We start from the raw sequence: 20,277 nt of genomic DNA, 5'->3' as shown, positions 1-20,277 counted from the left end.
AGATTATCATTGGGGAACATGGCAGCCCTTCTACCAAGCGTTTTTTAAGCGTTTCGGCAGCGGAATTGTCGCTGCGGAAACGCTTAAAAAACGCATAGTGGGCACACAGCCTAAAAAAAGATATTATAATTAATATTGTGCCAAATTAATTTCACGTGAACTATCACATGATTTATCACAGGGGATCATGTGACATGTCACGTGATAAATCAGGTGTGTGTGGGGGGGGCCCGTGCCTTCTAAACTGCCCCTGGGTCCTTGCTCCTCTTAATCCACCCCTGGTTGGTAGTCTTCAGACTTCATAATGCCATGCACACGGTCAAGCAGTCCAGTGCCAGAGGCAGCAAAGCAACCCCAAAACACCAGGGAACCTCCACCATGTTTGACTGTAGGGACCATGTTCTTTTCTTTGAATGCCTCTTTTTTTTCCCTGTACACTCTATGTTGATGGTTTTTCCCAAAAGCTCGACTTTTGTCTCATCTGACCAGAGAGCATTCTTCCAAAACGTTTTAGGCTTTATCAGGTAAGTTTTGGCAAACTCCAGCCTGGCATTTTTATGTCTCGGGATAAGAAGTGGGGTCTTCCTGGGTATCCTACCATACAGTTCCTTTTCATTCAGACGCTGACGGATAGTGCGGGTTGACACTGTTGTACCCTCAGACTGCAGGGCAGCTTGAACTTGTTTGGATGTTAGTCGAGGTTCTTTATCCACCATCCGCACAATCTTGCGTTGAAATCTCTCGTCAATTTTTCTTTTCCGTCCACATCTAGGGAGGTTATCCACAGTGCCATGGGCTTTAAACTTCTTGAAGACACTGCGCACGGAAGACACAGGAACATTCAGGTCTTTGGAGATGGACTTGTAGCCTTGAGATTGCTCATGCTTCCTCACAATTTGGTTTCTCAAGTCCTCAGACAGTTCTTTGGTCTTCTTTCTTTTCTCCATGCTCAATGTGGTATACACAAGGACACAGGACAGAGGTTCAGTCAACTTTAATCCATGTTAACTGGCTGCAAGTGTGATTTAGTTATTGCCAACACCTGTTAGGTGCCACAGGTAAGTTACAGGTGCTGTTAATTACACGAATTAGAGAAGCATCACATGATTTTTCAAACAGTGCCAATACTTTTGTCCATCCCCTTTTTTAGGTTTGATGTGGAATTATATGCAATTTGGCTTTAGGACAATTATTTTTGTGTTTTTTCATTGAAATCAAATTAAATGAAGATAATAATACCAAAGAATTTGTGATTGCAATCATTTTCAGGAAGAAACAGAGTATTATCTGACAGAATTGCAGGGGTGCCAATACTTTTGGCCACCACTGTATTTCATGCGGCAGAAGTTAGCCTCCAGCAATGGAAGAGGGAACCGAGAAAGTGTAGAAAATGCTCTATCATGGCAGCAGTGGTATGAGACATTGGAAATGCACGATCAAACCTATCATATCATAGGATTATCTATCATCTATCTATCCTTATATTCTCTATTTCATATCTATCTATCCATCTATCTATCCATATATGTATCTATCTATCTTTCTATCTATCCATGTATGATAGATGGATAGATAGATGGATAGATGGATAAATAGATGGATATATAGATGGATAGATAGATAAATAGATAGATAGATAATGTAGGGATTTGTACTCACTGAGCCGCATTGGAGGTAGGCACGGGTTCACACAGTGATGCAGTCCACGGGTTCAAACAAACTGGTGGCTTATTTTAGTGTCCATACACCAGTTAAGAAACAAAAGTTACAGCCTTTTCCTGGCACAAAAAGGAATAACAGAACAAAGCTCAAAATAACAATTCCATGCAGCACGGCTTCAGCCGTTTAAACAAGGTGCTTTTCTCTGCCTCCTGCAGAGTCTAAGAAGCACCTGCAAGGTCTGCTCACCTTGCCCAGCAAACACAGACAGAGACAGGCGCAGCTGTCTTAAATTAGCCTTCCAAGACCTGGACTGGAGGTAAGTGAGCAGCTGTTCCCCCCCAGCTCTTTCAGCTGCTCATAAAACCCGGCCCTGTAATCCGGACCCATTAAATTCCTCTCAGCACTATGTGTGCTGGAGCCTGCTTCTCAGGGTCCTACATCACCGAAGCATGGCACTTCGAGGACACATACCTCCCATACACAACCTGTCCGGCAGCAACCTTACATACACCCCCCCTCTGTCCAAAGCCGTAGGGCTTGGCACCTTCTGTCACCATACAATAAACCCTTGACAAGGCAGCGGCATTCCCATGTTGTTTCCCAGGCCTATGCTCTACCCGGAAACTAAAATCTTGTAGAGCCAGGAACCACCTAGTCACTCTGGCATTGTTTCCCTTCTTTTCTCGCATCCACCTCAATGGGGCATGGTCTGACACTAACCTGAACCTTCTACCTAATAGGTAATACCTCAGTGTCTAACGCCCACTTAATGGCCAAACATTCTTTTTCTACAATGGAGTAGTTCTTCTCACAAGCGGAGAGCTTCCGACTGAGGTATTTTACAGGGTGTTCTTCTCCGTTAACCTCCTGGGACAAGACAGCTCCCAGCCCGACATCCGATGCATCCATCTGGACCACAAACTCCTTGGAGAAGCTGGGTGCCAACAAGACTGGTTGTTTACAGAGGACCAGTTTCAATTCCTGGCAGGTCGCTTCTGCTTCCGGGGCCCACTTAGCCATAGCTGACTTCATCCCTTTCAGAAGATCCGTCCGTGGGGCTGCTATCAGGGCAAAGTTTGGGACAAATCTTCGATAGTAGCCCACAATGCCTAGAAACGCCCTGACCTGCTTCTTCGAGAGGGGCTGTGGCCAGTTCAAGATCGCCTCGACCTTATTTATTTGTAGTTTTATTTCCCCTCTACAACCACGTACCCTAAGTACTTGGCTTCCTCCATCCCCATGGCACATTTCTTCGGGTTGATAGTAAAGCCCACCTTCCTTAGGGCATCAAGTATGGCTTGAACTTTGTCCAGATGACTTTCCCAGTCCTGGCTAAATATGACGATGTCATCTAGGTAGGCCGCTGCATACTGTTTGTGGGGTGCTAAGATCCGGTCCATGGCTCCCTGGAAGGTGGCCGGAGCTCCCTGCAAACCAAACGGCATCCTGACGTATTGGCGTCGAGAAGGCTGTCTTCTCCTTGGCCTCTTTGGACAGGGGAATTTGCCAATATCCTTTGGTGAGGTCCAGAGTGGTGATGTACCGAGAGGGTCCTAGCCTTTCGATAAGCTCATCTAACCTAGGCATTGGGTAGGCGTCGAACTTTGAGACCTCGTTCAGCTTCTTATAGTCGTTGCAAAACCGCCATTCCCCATCTGGTTTCGGCACTAAGACTATAGGAACTGGACCATCCACTTTTGGACTCTTCAATGACTCCCAGGTTAAGCATCCGCCTTACTTCTTTAGAGATCACCTCTCTGCGGGTTTCGGGGATCCGGTATGGTTTTAGATTGACGCGAACATGAGGCTCTGTGAGAACCTCATGCTCTATGACCTGAGTGAGTCCTGGCAACTCCGAAAACATGTCTTTATATCGCTGTAACAACTCTTTGCACTATTGCTTTTGGGCACATGACAGTGACTCTGCCACCTTGACCTCTTTCACATCGGCCTCAGCCTCAGCCACTAAACAGGGAGCTTCCGCAGGCTCTCTATCTGGCTTAATCAAGTTAACATGGTAAATGTGGTAGGGCTTCCTCTTCCCTGGTTGGTGGATCTTATAGTTGACTTCCCCCACTTTCTCTACCACCTCATAGGGGCCCTGCCACTTGGCCATGAACTTGCTCACCACTGTGGGACTAGCACAAGCACTCGATCTCCTGGGTTGAACGATCTCACCCTGGCCGACCTATTATACACCCTGGACTGTGCCTCTTGTGGCTTGAGGAGGTGCTCCCTCACAATGGGCATCACATGGGCAATCCTCTTTTGCATCTGGGCAACGTGCTACACCACTCTCCTATAGGGAGTGGTCTCAGCTTCCCAGGACTCTTTCGCCACCTCCAGGAGTCCTCGAGGGTGTCGTCCATAGAGTGGTTCAAACGGGGAGAAACCTGTGGAAGCTTTGGGAACTTCCCTCATGGCGAACAACAGATAGTCCCAGTCTCGGCCATCCTTTTCCACTGCTTTCCTCAACATTGCTTTCAAGGTTTTGTTAAACGTCTCGACCAGTCCGTCCGTCTGGGGATGGTACACGGAGGTTCTCAGTTGTGCAATGTGCAGTGTCTTGCACAATTCCCTCATGACCTTCGACATAAATGGAGTTCCTTGGTCTGTTAGGATCTCCTTAGGCAACCCGGTTCTTGAAAACATGTGGACTAACTCCGGGGCTATACACCTGGCGGAGGAGTTTCATAGTGGTACGGCCTCCGGATACCGGGTAGCTTAATCTAATACCACCAGGATATACTGATGCCCTTGGGCGGACATGACCAGAGGCCCCACTAGACCCATTGCTATGCGTTCGAATGGAACCTCGATGACTGGTAGTGGCACTAGGGGACTGCGGAAGTGGGCCACTGGGGAGGTTATCTGGCATGTGGGGCAGGAACGACAATAACTCTATATTTCTCTATAGCAACCTGGCCAGTAGAATCTTTGGAGGATCCGTTCTTGAATCTTGTCTGCACCCAGGTGACCACCCAACACATAAGAATGAGCCATGTCTAACACCCTGCGTCTATAGGGCCCTGGCACCAGCAACTGTTCTATTACCTCACCCCTTGGCTTGGTTATTCTGTACAGCAAATCCCCATTCACAGCAAAATGAGGGAACCGAGTGTCAGCCTCCGGTTCCTGAGGCACCCCATTTAACACAGTAACATTTTCAAAGGCCCCTTTCAGAGTTAAATCCCTGAGTTGGGCAGTTCCAAAGTTTCCCTCGGACACCTCCAGCTCAGGGATATTGGCCTCAGGGGATGCTACTTCATCCTCATTGTCCACCAGCACACACATGGGAAACTCATCTACTATGTTCTGCGGGTAAGTTTCCTTAGGGGCGATCTGGCTGTCGTCCAAGCAGCCAGGTGTCCCCACTTTCCCCCACATTTCCCAGAATAATGCAAAGTCACGTCCAATTATTATGGGATGCAATAGGTCCTTAACGACCACCACTTCATGAGATGTGGTGCCACAGTCTGTGTTTACATCCACCTGGGCCACAGGATAGTTCTTAGCGTCCCCATGGATACACCGGACACCCACCACCTTCCCAGGAACCAGCCGATGAGGGAGTGTGGCCCTTATCAGGGTCACCAAACTTCCTGAGTCCAATAGTCCAGAGACTTGTGCCCCTTTAACTGACACTGAGCATGCCTGAGGGACCTCGCCATGTTGACGAACCGCGCTGCAGGCGGGGTAGGCAAAATAAGAGCAACGCCGGCCCATGTTGCAGTCCATTGGTTCAGCGTTTATGGGACACCGGGCGGCAATATGGCCAGGGGTATGACATCTCCAACACACCATATTATGGGGTGGGACCTTGGGCAGCAACTCAGACCCCTCCTGAACTCTAGGATGCCCCCCAGGTGTGGCGCTAACTCCCTTCTTTTGGGTGTCCGCCACCTTTTGGGAACCCCAGTATTGAGAGGCTACGACCCCTTGTTTTCCCAACGGACTCTCAACCGCCTGGTATCTTTCCACCAACCCCACCAAGTCATCAGCATTATGGGGATCTCCCTGGGCAACCCAGGATTTCACCGACTTCGGGAGAGAGTGTATAAACCTGTCTATAACGACCTCTATCTCATATCATAGGACTATCTATCATCTATCTTTTATTTATCCATCTATCTATCTCATATCTATCTATCTATCTATCTATCAATCTCATATCTATCTATCTTCTCCACTTTTTATTTGGTCTCAGGTATGACTTTCATATTACCCACGACTGTTACTTGCCACAGGTGAGTTTTAACGAGCATCACATGCTTGAAGCAAAGTTGTTTTTCCACAATTTTGGAAAGTGCCAATTTTGTCCGGCCCATTTTTGGAGTTTTGTGTGAAATTATGTCCAATATTCCTTTTTTTCTCATTTTTTTGTGCTGTTTCAATACAGACAAAGGAAATAAATATTATAACAATTGTGTAACAAAACATGTGTAATTGTAATAATTTTCTGGGAGAAATACTTCACTTTCTGGAACAATCTCAAGGTTGCTAAACACTTCCGGCCATGACTGTGTGTATATATGGGCCCTCAATAAACCATCCCTCCCAAGGAAAAGGCCACAGCAAGGGTCAGGAATCGGTGGCCTTCCCTCTCCGAATCTTAGGGAGAGACGGTTGTGCTTCTAGCATCCACCTAGGCTGCCACCGCAGTGGAACTAATAGCAGGGTAGCCAACTGTCCAGAAATTCTTGGACAGTCCATAAAAATAGGGCACTTTTTTCCCTGTCCGTAAAAAAAAATGTGATGCGTCCATAATCTTTTTGAAGCTGGAGAGACTTGTTCAGATGTAGGGAGATGTAGGGGCATCATATTGTGTATAGGGAGATGTAGGGGCATCATATTGTGTATAGGTATCATATTGTGTATCTGCATGTGTGGGGACATCATACGGTGTATATGGAGCTGTGAGCACATCATACTGTATTTAGGGAACAATGAGGGAATCATACTGTATACAAGGAGCTGTGGAAACATCATGCTGTGTATAGGGTCTGTGGGGTCATCATCTAATATATATAATCGTCTTATCCCGTCTGTCTGTCTGTCCTTCTGTCCAGGAAATCCTGCGTCGCTGATTGGTCCGGCCGCGGCCAATCAGTGACGCGGGATTTTAGAAAAAGGTGGCGGCCGTTAGCGGCTCATCTGCCGCACGGAGGTCAGCGGCGATGCAGCCGGTAGATGACCGGCGCTAGCCGCTCATCTCCCGGCTGCTCTCAGCAGAAGTACCGCGACCGGCGGCGAAGCTGACCTCCATGCGGCTACCATCGGGAGATCAGTGGCTAGGGCCGCTGGGGGAGCGGCGCCGCCAGTCGGGATACTTCGGCTGTGAGCAGCCGGCCATCTCCCGGTTCCTCGCAGCGGAAGTACCCGCACAGGCAGCGTCGCTGTCCGGTCCTCAGTAATACGATTCGCTGATTGGTCGGAATCAGCGATATTGTCGCCGCGACCAATCAGCAATATTGGTGCCAAATTTAAACACCGCTCTGCTGATTGCGCCTGGTCGGCCGCATACAGAATCTAGAATACCCGATGCGTTAGAATCGGGCCACCATCTAGTACTGTATATAAAGAGCTGTGGGAGCCATCACACTATATATAGAGACCTGTGAAAAGCTAATGTGTTGATCCAGAGGAAGTCAAAAAACCCCATGAGGCAGATGCTGCTTGCCCAAAATTAGGGGAAAAATTCCTTCCTGACTCCACATATGGCAATCAGACTAGTTCCCTGGATCAACGTCCCATAACAAAATCTAGTATGAATAACCTGTAATGTTATTCAAGAAAGTCACACAGGATCTTCTTGAACTTTTTTTAGAGAATTAAGTATTACAAGGTCATGTGGTAGAGAGTTCCATAACTCACACAATAAAAAATTGCCATCTAACTTCCTTTAGACAAAGCGAATTAGGAGCTTGATGCTAGAGTAGTTGAATTAAAACTGAAAAAAATTATTAACACTGCAAAAAAGAGGAACAGTATTTATTCTCCAGCCCAGGTCTCAAAACTAATGCACTAATCAGGATGAAGCAAACCATATAATAAAGGCAGGGGCAGCACAGGTGCAAAATACTGATGAGACAACCAACTCATTAACCTACCAATTCTTGGAGGGAGTCATTGCTTAGTATTAAAACTGCACACAAAAAATGGCTTGTATAGGTCACTGGTCACACACAGATTGTTAGGGGAATGGTTGCAATCAACTTTATTAAATAATGGAAAGCAAACGAACCCGGGGTCCGCGATGCAGCCTGGAGGACTGCGGCCGAACACCTTCCGGGTAAGAAGGTAAAACAACCAACTGAAATAACAATCCCCCCCCCCGTGTTACTGCACACCGGAACGGGAATAGGGATTCGCACTATCTCCGTTAACTGCACGAGAGATGTGCGACACATAATGTAGCTGTAGCCCTGTTAACTGCACAGAGGCTACGCAGCAGGCGCTCGGATGCGTCTGTGATTCACGCCGGCTTATACGTGCTCCCAGCCAGCATGCTACCGGACTGCGGAGTATCTCTCCACGTGGCTAACAGGCGGTGCCGGGAATACGGAGTCCGCAGTCTGCTCGGGGTGTATAGCGACCCCCTTGTCGGAGCCAGACTGTCAGACGAAGCTACCTGCCTCCCTCCATCTAAGGCTGTCTATCCCCTGCTAAACCTGCCTGTCAGAAGCTATAACAGCAAAAGTACACGTGGAGCCGAAACGACCAAGCGTCCACACAGTAACACCAACTCAGCTCAATGATCAGAGCGCGCCGCCATGTTTGTGGGCGTGCTATTTAAATATTAAGCCCTGCCCACCCTCATATTATTGGTGACGTCACCCGCGACCAATCAGGCGGTGCCAGGTCACCGGATCAGCCGACTCCCAAACCACCAATCACGATCCGCCATGTCACGGGCATGCTCAGTGCAGTGTATCCTGGACTTAGGCTGTAACAGCCATGTTTCCCTCCGCAACCTATCCTTCATGTTGCTAGGAACAAAGACCTGAGAGACAGCTTGTACATCTCGTGCACCAGCTAGGCGTTGGGACTGACGATGATGCTGAGCAGCATCAGCCCTGGCTGGACCAGAATGGGAGACCACAGAATCCACTGATGATTCTGAACCCATTTCAGATCCAGAAAACACCTAACACAGATAGTGCTCAATATAGGGCTTACAGCCTATTAGTGACCCTCATACTGTTAGATTAGGCAGGCTGCAAAGCACTATCTAAGTGCACCCCATGAGGACAGACCCCCTAGTTTACAAATCCAGCATTGATGGGCTTGTCTGAACCCTGAATAAAAATAACGTGCAAAATCTATATATGAGGTACTGGTAAATATTTTGTCGCTGGTCACGCACAGTGTCTGGTTTACAGCCTATTAGTGACGCCCATACTATTAGATTAGGCGGGCTATGCTCCCCTCATACACCTTACCACGGTGTGTAGTGTGACATGGAGCTAAACCCCCTGTCTTCTTAAGAATAAGGCTGCGAAAAACCTTCTCTTTATTGATAGTAGAGAAACCTCCATACAGTAGATGCGGAAAACATACGATGAACCCCAGTATTGTACCACATAGATAGGGCTCTTACCGGCTAAGCTTGGAGCAGGCTGTGTGCACAGAGCCCAAGATACAAAACTGTAGGGATGTGGACTGTCTTACCCTGTTCCTACCCCTGAAGACAACAAACACCTCATGTGAACACTCTCTTGCGGTTTTATATGTAAAAGTGATATGTGTCTTATGTAATGTATAATGGTGATGTAACAGCATGTGAAGTGTTAATGCATAATGTGAGTATAGCATAAGATAAGCTTAGGATACCATAAGACATAAGTATAACATAAACCCTAAAATACAAATTTTATTAAATCTCTTTAAAATCGGGACATGCGGCATAAAGATGATCCGCATCAGTATTGCACTTTATCAAGATAAGTTCCTTTTATTGTTTAGTCTTGTGATCATTTATGTCATTGATACCTCTATGGGTGATTAATTCCAGGGCTGGCTAGGGTTATCCAGGGATAGCCGCTGTGGAGCGGGGGCGCCACAGTGTCAACATTAACTAGGGTGTCACCCTCCACTATAAGGCAGGTAATCAGCATCTAGGGTGTTGAACAGGGCTGATTGTAGCCTTTGTTTGGATGCCCGAATGTATCCTTTGGCTTGGAGGTCCAAAGATATTAGGAACGTTCTTGGGTGTTTTTATAAATTTGCACATTGTCACTTTATTCACTGTTGTCACTTTAATCATTTAGTACACACTGAGGATTGATTGTTTGATGTGATATCTGTACCAGTTTCTGGTAGACTGTCAGATCTTTGGTCTATGTAAGTACGAATAAGGGACTTTTAGGGTCTAGGGGCAGCTGCCGTTCAGCAAGGGTGCCATTGTCATCTATATGTAGGATGCCCATCTCCGTTGACATGCAGGTTCAGGCTAGGGTATCTATAGGGTGAGTTTTATTGAAGTACAGTGGGTACGGAAAGCATTCAGACCCCTTTAAATTTTTCACTCTTTGTTTAATTGCAGCCATTTGGTAAATTCTAAAAAGTTCATTTTTTTCTCATTAAAGTCCACTCTGCACCCCATCTTGACTGAAAAAAACAGAAATGTAGAAATTTTTGCAAATTTATTAAAAAAGGAAAACTGAAATATCACATGGTCATAAGTATTCAGACCCTTTGCTCATATTTAAGTCACATGCTGTCCATTTCCTTGTGATCCTCCTTGAGATGGTTCTACTCTTTCATTGGAGTCCAGCTGTGTTTAATTAAACTGATAGGACTTGATTTGGAAAGGCACACACCTATCTATGTAAGACCTCACAGCTCACAGTGCATGTCAGACCCTTTGCTCAGTATTGAGTAGAAGCCCCCTTTTGAGCTAGTTCATCCATGAGTCTTCTTGGGAATGATGCAACAAGTTTTTCACACCTGGATTTGGGGTTCCTCTGCCATTCTTCCTTGCAGATCCTCTCCAGTTCTGTCAGGTTGGATGGTGAACGTTGGTGGACAGCCATTTTCAGGTCTCTCCAGAGATGTTCAATTGGGTTTAGGTCAGGGCTCTGGCTGGGCCAGTCTAGAATGGTCACAGAGTTGTTCTGAAGCCACTCCTTTGTTATTTTAACTGTGTGCTTAGGGTCATTGTCTTGTTGGAAGGTGAACCTTCGGCCAAGTCTGAGGTCCAGAGCACTCTGGAAGAGGTTTTCATCCAGGATATCTGTGTACTTGGCCGCATTCATGTTTCTTTCAATTCCAACCAGTCGTCCTGTCCCTGCAGCTGAAAAACACCCCCATGATGCTGCCACCACCATGTTTCACTGTTGGGATTGTATTGGGCAGGTGATGAGCAGTGCCTGGTTTTTTCCACACATACCCCTTAGAATTATCACCAAAAAGTTCTATCTTAGTCTCATCAGACCAAAGAATCTTATTTCTCATAGACTGGGAGTCCTTCATGTGTTTTTAAGCAAACTCTGTGCAGGCTTTCATATGTCTTGCACTGAGGAGAGGCTTCCGTTGGGCCACTCTGCCATAAAGGCTCGACTTGTGGAGGGCTGCAGTGATAGTTGACTTTATGCAACTTTCTCCCATCTCCCTACTGCATCTTTGGAGCTGAGCCACAGTGATCTTGGGGTTCATCTTTACCTCTCTCACCAAGGCTCTTCTCCCACGATTGCTCAGTTTAGCTGGACAGCCAGGTCTAGGAAGACTTCTGGTGGTCCCAAACTTCTTCCACTTAAGGATTATGGAGGCCACTGTGTTCTTAGGACCCTTGACTAATGCAGAAATTCTTTTGTAAACTTGGCCAGATCTGTGCCTTGCCACAATTCTGTCTCTAAGCTCCTTGGGCAGTGTCAGGATGCCAGGTTTAATTTTACTTTGCCAGTAGTTTTTCCCTTAGCCAAGATGGCTTCCATTGCCTCACTGGGGTCATGTGTTTCCTGCCTGTGGACCTACTTAAACTGCCTGAGTATTGTGTGCTTTTAGCTTTCTACTCACCTGTGCTAGCCCTCTGAATAGAGTCTTGCTGACCTTGTGTTTACTCCTAGTCATCCGCTGAAAGGATTGCTGCCTGAATCCTCTGCTAAGGGGACTTCTGCTGAAAGGAACCACTGGCTGTTGTTCACTCACGCTGGGATCTCTGAACTTTTGTCTTCCTGAAGAAAACTTCTCCTGGATCTCTACACCTCTGGTATAGTCACCATCTTGCTCTGTGTTTAAATACCCGGCTCCAGCTCTGCTTAAGACATCGCTGTTTCCTCCGCTGCACCTCCTGCATTCTTCAATATCCAGATCCATATTCCAGTTTGTCTTCTCTTCTGCACTACGTGAGTCCACAATCAACTGAGGAATGCCTACGTCTGCTTACTATCCTTATTTCTGTTTGCATATTACTGTACCTAAGTAAACTTGGACTATCGTTAACGTTTACATACCCTAATAGTAATGAAGGCCGTGCCTTACAGATTAGGTTCTAAGAAGTATTGTTTGGAATGAACTTACCTTCATAAACTGTTTGCTGTGATCTTTTGCACTTGAGTTTAAAATAGACTTTCACACTACTCTTGTCTCAGTCTCTGCTTTTGGCCCACGCCATTGGACTTCAGGGTATCTACTAACATCGTAACAGGCAGTTCCTTTGAGCTCATGATTCTCATTTGGTCTGACATGCACTGTGAGCTGTGAGGTCTTATATAGATAGGTGTGTGCCTTTCCAAATCAAGTCCTATCAGTTTAATTAAACACAGCTGGACTCCAATGAAAGAGTAGAACCATCTCAAGGAGGATCACAAGGAAATGGACAGCATGTGACTTAAATATGAGCAAAGGGTCTGAATACTTATGACCATGTGATATTTCAGTTTTCCTTTTTTAATAAATTTGCAAAAATTTCTACATTTCTGTTTTTTTCAGTCAAGATGGGGTGCAGAGTGGACTTTAATGAGAAAAAAAAAAGAACTTTTTAGAATTTACCAAATGGCTGCAATGAAACAAAGAGTGAAAGATGTAAAGGGGTCTGAATGCTTTCCGTACCCACTGTATATAGTACTCAATGTTCCAGGCAGTGGGAGGCATTACTGGGATCCAGAGCAGTCGCTCCAGTCACGTCCAGAGCCTAAGGTCTGGCATAGGAGCTGCCGGACACTTTGTGTGCTCTGAAGTACAAAGGAAGATGGACAGGGACCTGCATAGATGGAAGTTGAAGGCCAGTCCCGGGTGCACTGCAGAGGTGGACGAGAAATACAGGATGAGCTAGCAACAGGGCTGAAGAGGAGTTATGCTAAGAAGGAGGATAATGTGAATTGCTGTGCCTTATCCCATCTGTACCCACCTGATGAACTTGAACTGTCAAGTATATGTTTGACTGTTACAAAGAACTTTGTGTCCTCTAAATTGTGTGCGGCGGCTTCTGAGGACAGAAGCCTGAAGGCAGTGGAGGCCTGCGGCCTACAAGAGAGTGTGCTGCACCCCACACCCTAGAGCACACTGGGACTGGGACACCCATTGTCTGTAAAGTGCCAGAGCGAAATCAGACCGACGTTCAGTCACGACTACCGCTCTGTGCCACTTTACAAGATGAGTGATAAGGGAACTTCTCCATCAGAAGAGAAGAGGAAATAATGGTCGCTGCCCAAACTGTGACAAGAACAGGACCACAATGCAACAAGAACTGTCTCACAATGCTCTTGGAACTTTCCCATAATGCATTGCAAATTGAAACTAGAGCAAATACATTAAATCACTAGCAGACAGTGCAGTTATCAAACAATAAAAAAGAGACAGGATTCAAATGCAAGCAACATAATGTCAGAACTGATATACACATAAAGTGACTAGATTCCCTGGATAGCTAAATTCGCTGCTGAGGCAAGAACACGGGCTGCCCAGCACTATTTAAGTGCACCCCATGAAGATAGACACTCTAATTTACAAGGCCATAACATATAGGTGCATCTCACAAAATTAGAATATCATCAAAAAGTTAATTTATTTCAGTTCTTCAATGCAAAAAGTGAACCTCATATATTATATAGAGTCATTACAAACACAGTGATCTATTTCAAGTGTTTATTTCTGTTAATGTTGATGATTATGGCTTATAGCCAATGAAAACACAAAAGTCATTAACTCAGTAAATTAAAATAATTAACAAAAAACACCTGCAAAGACTTCCTAAGCATTTAAAAAGGTCCCTTAGTCTGTTTCAGTAGGCTCCACAATCATGGTGAAGACTGCTGACTTGACAGATGTCCAGAAGGCAGTCATTGACACACTCCACAAGGTCCCAGAGTTCCAATTTTCATTTGAAATCAAGGTCCCAGAGTCTGGAAGAAGAGTGGAGAGGCCACAATCCAAGCTGCTTGAGGTCTAGTGTGAAGTTTCCACAATCAGTGATGGTTTGGGGAGCCGTGTCATCTGCTGGTGTAGGTCCGCTGTGTTTTTTCAACACCAAAGTCAGCGCAGCCGTCTACCAGGAAATTTTAGAGCACTTCATGCTTCCCTCTGCCACAGTATCAAGCTACCAGGGGGGCAAAGGGGGCGGTGGCCCCGGGCCCCTCGCTCTTAGGGGGCCCATCCAGGGCTACGCCAGTGTAACTGTATCTAGCATGCCCCTGGTGCCAGCATCGGGCCCCACTGCCCGCCACCGCCGCAAGTTTACTGATGAGAGAGGGAGCGCGGATCTCTCTCCCATTAGTCCCTTCTGTGACTGACGTCTCTGACATCATCACTTGGCGCCCAGCCCGCTGTGCTGAAGATGTGTGCGTGCTGGGTGCTCTGAGCAGCGAGGGAACCAGGAGGAGAGATGAGTACTGTTTATTTATTTTTTGCCGGGTGGGGGGCGGCATTATATTACAGACTCTGCCTATGGGAAGGGGGAGGTGCATTATACTACAGACTCTGCCTATGGGGGAGCATTATCCTAAAGACTCTGCCCACAGAGAAGGGGGGCATTATACTAAAGACTCTGCCTATGGGGAGGGGGGGCATTATACTACAGACTGTCTATGGGGAGGGGGGGAGCATTATGCTAAAGCCTCTGTCTATGGGGGGGCATTCTACTACAGACTCTGCCTATGGGGGGCATTATACTACAGACTCTGTTTATGAGCAGGGGAGAGCAGTAGACTACAGACTCTGCCTATGGGGGGACATTGTACTACAGACTCTGCCTATAAGAGGGGGAGCATTATACTACAGACTCTGCCTATGGGGGGTGCATTTTACTACAGACTCTGCCTATAGGTGGGGCATTATACCACAGACTCTGCCTATGAGGAGGGGGGGCACATTACACTACAGACTCTGCCTATGAGATGGGGGGAGCATTATACTACAGACTCTGCCTATGGGGGGGCATTATACCACAGACTCTGCCTATGAGGAGGGGGGGAGCATTATACTACAGACTCTGCCTATGGGGGGGAGCTTTATACTACAGACTCTGTCAATGGGGGGAGCATTTTACTACAGACTCTGCCTATAGGGGCGCATTATACTATACGAAGGACTATGGGGAGTGCATTATACTATATTGAGGACTATCTGGTGCATTATACTATATGTAGGCTATTTATACAGTGTGGGAGATAATGTGGGTTCTTTGAACAGCGTGGGGGCCATCATACAGTGTGGGAGATAATGTGGGGTCTTTGTATAGTGTGGAGGCCATCATACAGTGTTGGAGCCATCAGCTTGGGGGCTACTAAGGGGTCAGTATACTTTGTGGGGGTACTATACAGTGAGGGGGAATTATATCGTGAATAGGAGAACATCATACTGGTTAGAGCGGAGCTCTACATGGGGGGAGACTCAGGACATTATTAAATCTTAGGTGGGCACTTATTGTTATAGGGGAACTCAGGTTATCGTGACTGTCGAAGGGGCACTATTACTTTCTAGGGGGCACAATGTGGGCACTGTTTTCTAGGACACTTGCACACGGCATTACTTTATTTTAGAGGTTTGTTTTACCATCTAGAGGGCACACAGTAGGTGCAGTAATAGGGACACATTTTGCAGCAGAGGCTCAGTATTGGGGTATCAGCAGGATGAGAAGTTTGTGCAGGTTGGGGATAGATGTGGTCAGTGCCTGAAATGTAAGGAGTCTAATGTGTCTTTGTTGTGATCTCTGCAGACCTGAGACTCTGAGCCCTGGCTGGAGAAGTTGTCGTGTCGGTCTGGGCCAGATGGAAAAGACGGGAAAAGTGAACAATTTAATCAGAAAGAACGTCAGCTGTAAGGTACTATATATAACTGAGCTGTGATCTCTTATATGTTCTGCAGGACTGGCATCTATCAATATATGTCACCATATGGCGGTAATATCAGTGCTGGTCTTTGTATAGAGATTATTTTTAGTAACAGCGCGGTCATCTGCTGAGGTTTTCCTACATCCACTATCTGGGTGCGCCGCTATAGTTGGAATCAGGGTTACCTGGTTAGAGGCCCACTCAGAAGTTTCGGACCCCTGAACCAAAACCTTAGCTACGCCAAGCTTTTTGGAGATGGAAATTTCATTCTCCAGCAGGACTTGGCCCCTGTCCACACTGACAAAAGTACTAATACCTGGTTTAAAACAACAGTATCACTGTGCTTGATTGGCAGCAAACTCACCTGACCTTAACCCCATAAAGAATCTATGGGGTATTGTCAAGAGGAAAATGAGAGACACCAGACCCAACAATGCAGACGAGCTGAAGGCTTCTATCAAAGCCACCTGGGCTTCCATAACCCCTCAGCAGTGCCACAGGCTGATCCCTCCATGCCACATTGCCGCATTGATGCAGTAATTGATGTAAAAGGATCCCCGACCAAGTATTGAGGGCATTTATTGAACATACATTTCAGTAGGATAACATTTTGGATTTTGAAAACATTTTTCAAGCTGTTGTTATAAGGTATTCTAATTAATTGAAATAATGACTTTTGAGTTTTCATTGGCTGTAAGCCATAATCATCAATATTAACAGAAATAAGCACGTGAAATAGATCACTCTGTGTGTAATGGCTCTATATAATATATGAGTTTCACGTTTTGTATTGAAGAACTGAAATAAATTAACTTTTCTGGTGATATTCTAATTTTGTGAGATGCACCTGTAGATGGGCTTGGCTGCACCCTGAATAAAAATAGCATGTAAAAAATATATATGATATATATGAGGTATTGGTCGATATTTTCGCCAAAATATACAAGCTCGCAACCTGCTCAAGGGTCCTCATACTTGCGAGTCCCTACACTAACATTAAAAGCAAAGTCACAAAAACAAGGAATTAAAGTTCCCACCAAAATTCAAGAATTAACACCGCAAATACACCAACAATAATTACAAGGATGCAGCAAACCCATATAATGAAGAAGTCAGCAAAACAGGTGCAAAATATTGATGAGACAACCACTCACAACCTACCAATTCATGGAGGGGGTGATTGCTTAGTATTAAAACTGCACACAAATAAGCCTTGTATAGGGCACTGGTCACACACAGGTAGTGCACAATGTCTGGCTTACAGCCTATTAGTGAAGCCCAAACTATTAGATTAGGCGGGCTGCCCAGCACTTTTTAAGTACACCCCATGAAGACAGACACCCTAGTTTACAAGGCCAACATTGATGGGTCTGGCTGCACCCTGAATAAAAATAACGTGCAAAAAATATATATGATATATATGAGGTATTAGTAAATATTTTGGCCAAAATACACAAGCTCGCAACCCGCGTCAAGGGTCCTCATACTTGCGAGTCCCTACACTAACATTAAAGCAAAGACAAATTTAAATTCCCACCAAAATTCAAGAATTAACACAGGAAAAAAGGGCAACAGTGTTTACCTGCCTAGGTCTCAGTACTAATCATACCATATAATAACGATGACAGCAACACAGGTGCAAAATACTGATGTGACAACCACTCACATATTACCAATTAATGGAGGGGGGTGATTACATAGTATTAAAACTGCACACAAAATTATATGGGATTGCTACATCCTAATAGTGCATTAGTTCTGAGATCTGGGCAGGTAAATGCTATATTAATAATTGATTTTTTGGGGAAAGTTAAATTCTCTTTTGTTGGCTTTACTTTTAATCTAACTGAAATAAACAAAAGCTTTTTACCTAAACATTAGGATCTGTGTAGAGCCATCAGCTCAAAAAGGCTTCCTCGGAGAGACTTGGCATAAGCAGCTCAAAAGGAATCCTGACCTTTACCATTACACCCCTGTACAGGAATGGAGACTAACCAAATGCTCTGGGTTGCATCTACAGAGTAGCTGCTGGCCAGAGGAGCGAGCTTGAGGCTATAACTCTAACTAAAGCTTTTTTATTACTAAATAATGGGTTCTGTCTAAGGCAATTGGCTCAAAAAGGCTTCCTCGGACAGACTTGGTGCAAGCTACTCCATTCTGCAGATCCCAATGGAACCCTGGCCTTTACCATTACACCACTGTACAGGGATAGATACTTACCATAGGCCCAGGGCTGCATCTACAGAGTAGCTGCTGGCCGGAGGAGCGAGCTTGAGGCTATAGTGGTTGATTCAACTCTAACTAAAGCTTTTTTTTTCCTAAATACTGGGATCTGTTTAAGGCTGTTGGCTCAAACAGACTTCCTCGGACAGACTTGGCGCAAGCTACTCCGTTCTGCAGATCCCAAGGGAACCCTGGTTTTCACCATTACACCCCTGTACAGGGATAGATACTTACCATAGGCCCAGGGTTGCATCTACTGAGTAGCTGCTGGCCGGTGGAGTGCGCTTGAAGCTTGAGTAGTTGAATCAATCCTAACTAAAGAAAAACCTATGTAATGCCACTTTCTTGTTAGGACCTGTCTGAGGCCTATGGCTCAAAAAAGCTTCTTTGGAAATACTTGGCAAAAGCCAGTGTATCCTACAGGTTCCAAAGGAACTCTGGCCTTCACTCTTACAGCCCTGTACAGCGATAAAGACTTATTACAGGGCCTTGATTGCATCTACATAGTAGATGCTGACTGGAGGGGCAAACTTAAGGCTAGAATGGTTCAGCCAACCCTATCTATTGCTACTTTATTAAATGTTAGGATATTTCTGAGGCCGTTGGCTCAAACAGGCTTCCTCGGACAGACTGGGCGCAAAACACACCATTTCTGATGGTTCCAAATGAACCCTGGGCTTCACCCTTGAACCTCAATACAGGGACAGTTTCATAGTTTTAAGGTTGAAAGACACAAGTCCATCAAGTTCAACCTAAAAGTTAATGTGTTGATCCAGAGGAAGGCAAAAACCCCATGAGGCAGATGCTAATTGCCCCATATTAGGGGAAAAATCCCTTCCCGACTCCACATATGGCAATCAGACTAGTTCCCTGGATCAACGTCCCATAACAAAATCTAGTACGGATAACCTGTAATTTTATATTATTCAAGAAAGGCACACACATGCCCTCCTTGAATTTTTTTTAGAAAATTAAGTATTTCAAGTTCATGTGGTAGACAGTTTCATAACCTCATTGCTCACGCAATAAAAATTTGCCAACTAACTTCCTTTAGACAAAGTGAATTAGGATCTTTATGCTAGAGTAATTGAATTAACTCTAACTGAAATAGATTAATGCTTTTTTCCTAAATGTTGAAATTTGTTTAAATGCATCAGCTCAAAAAGGCTTTCTTGGACAGACTTGGCGCAAGCTACTCCATTCTGCAGATCCCAAGGGAACCCTGGCCTTTACCATTACACCCTTGTACAGGGATAGATACTTACCATAGGCCCAGGGCTGCATCTACAGAGTAGCTGCTGGCCGGAGGAGTGAGCTTGAGGCTATAGTGGTTGATTCAACTGTAACTAAAGCTTTTTTTTCCCTAAATACTGGGATCTGTTTAAGGCTGTTGGCTCAAACAGACTTCCTCGGACAGACTTGGCGCAAGCTACTCCGTTCTGCAGATCCCAAGGGAACCCTAGTTTTCACCATTACACCCCTGTACAGGGATAGATACTTACCATAGGCCCAGGGTTGCATCTACTGAGTAGCTGCTGGCCGGTGGAGTGCGCTTGAAGCTTGAGTAGTTGAATCAATCCTAACTAAAGAAAAACCTATGTAATGCCACTTTCTTGTTAGGACCTGTCTGAGGCCTATGGCTCAAAAAAGCTTCTTTGGAAATACTTGGCAAAAGCCAGTGTATCCTACAGGTTCCAAAGGAACTCTGGCCTTCACTCTTACAGCCCTGTACAGCGATAAAGACTTATTACAGGGCCTTGATTGCATCTACATAGTAGATGCTGACTGGAGGGGCAAACTTAAGGCTAGAATGGTTCAGCCAACCCTAACTATTGCTACTTTATTAAATGTTAGGATATTTCTGAGGCCGTTGGCTCAAACAGGCTTCCTCGGACAGACTTGGCGCAAAACACACCATTTCTGATGGTTCCAAATGAACCCTGGGCTTCACCCTTGAACCTCAATACAGGGACAGTTTCATAGTTTTAAGGTTGAAAGACACAAGTCCATCAAGTTCAACCTAAAAGTTAATGTGTTGATCCAGAGGAAGGCAAAAACCCCATGAGGCAGATGCTAATTGCCCCATATTAGGGGAAAAATCCCTTCCCGACTCCACATATGG

The sequence above is a fragment of the Phyllobates terribilis genome, unplaced genomic scaffold (assembly GCF_046119375.1).
Source record: "Phyllobates terribilis strain yellow unplaced genomic scaffold, ASM4611937v1 Scaffold_296__1_contigs__length_2355070, whole genome shotgun sequence".
Taxonomy (NCBI): domain Eukaryota; kingdom Metazoa; phylum Chordata; class Amphibia; order Anura; family Dendrobatidae; genus Phyllobates; species Phyllobates terribilis.
The sequence above is the reverse complement of the archived record's forward strand: the minus strand, read 5'-3'. Positions refer to the sequence as shown.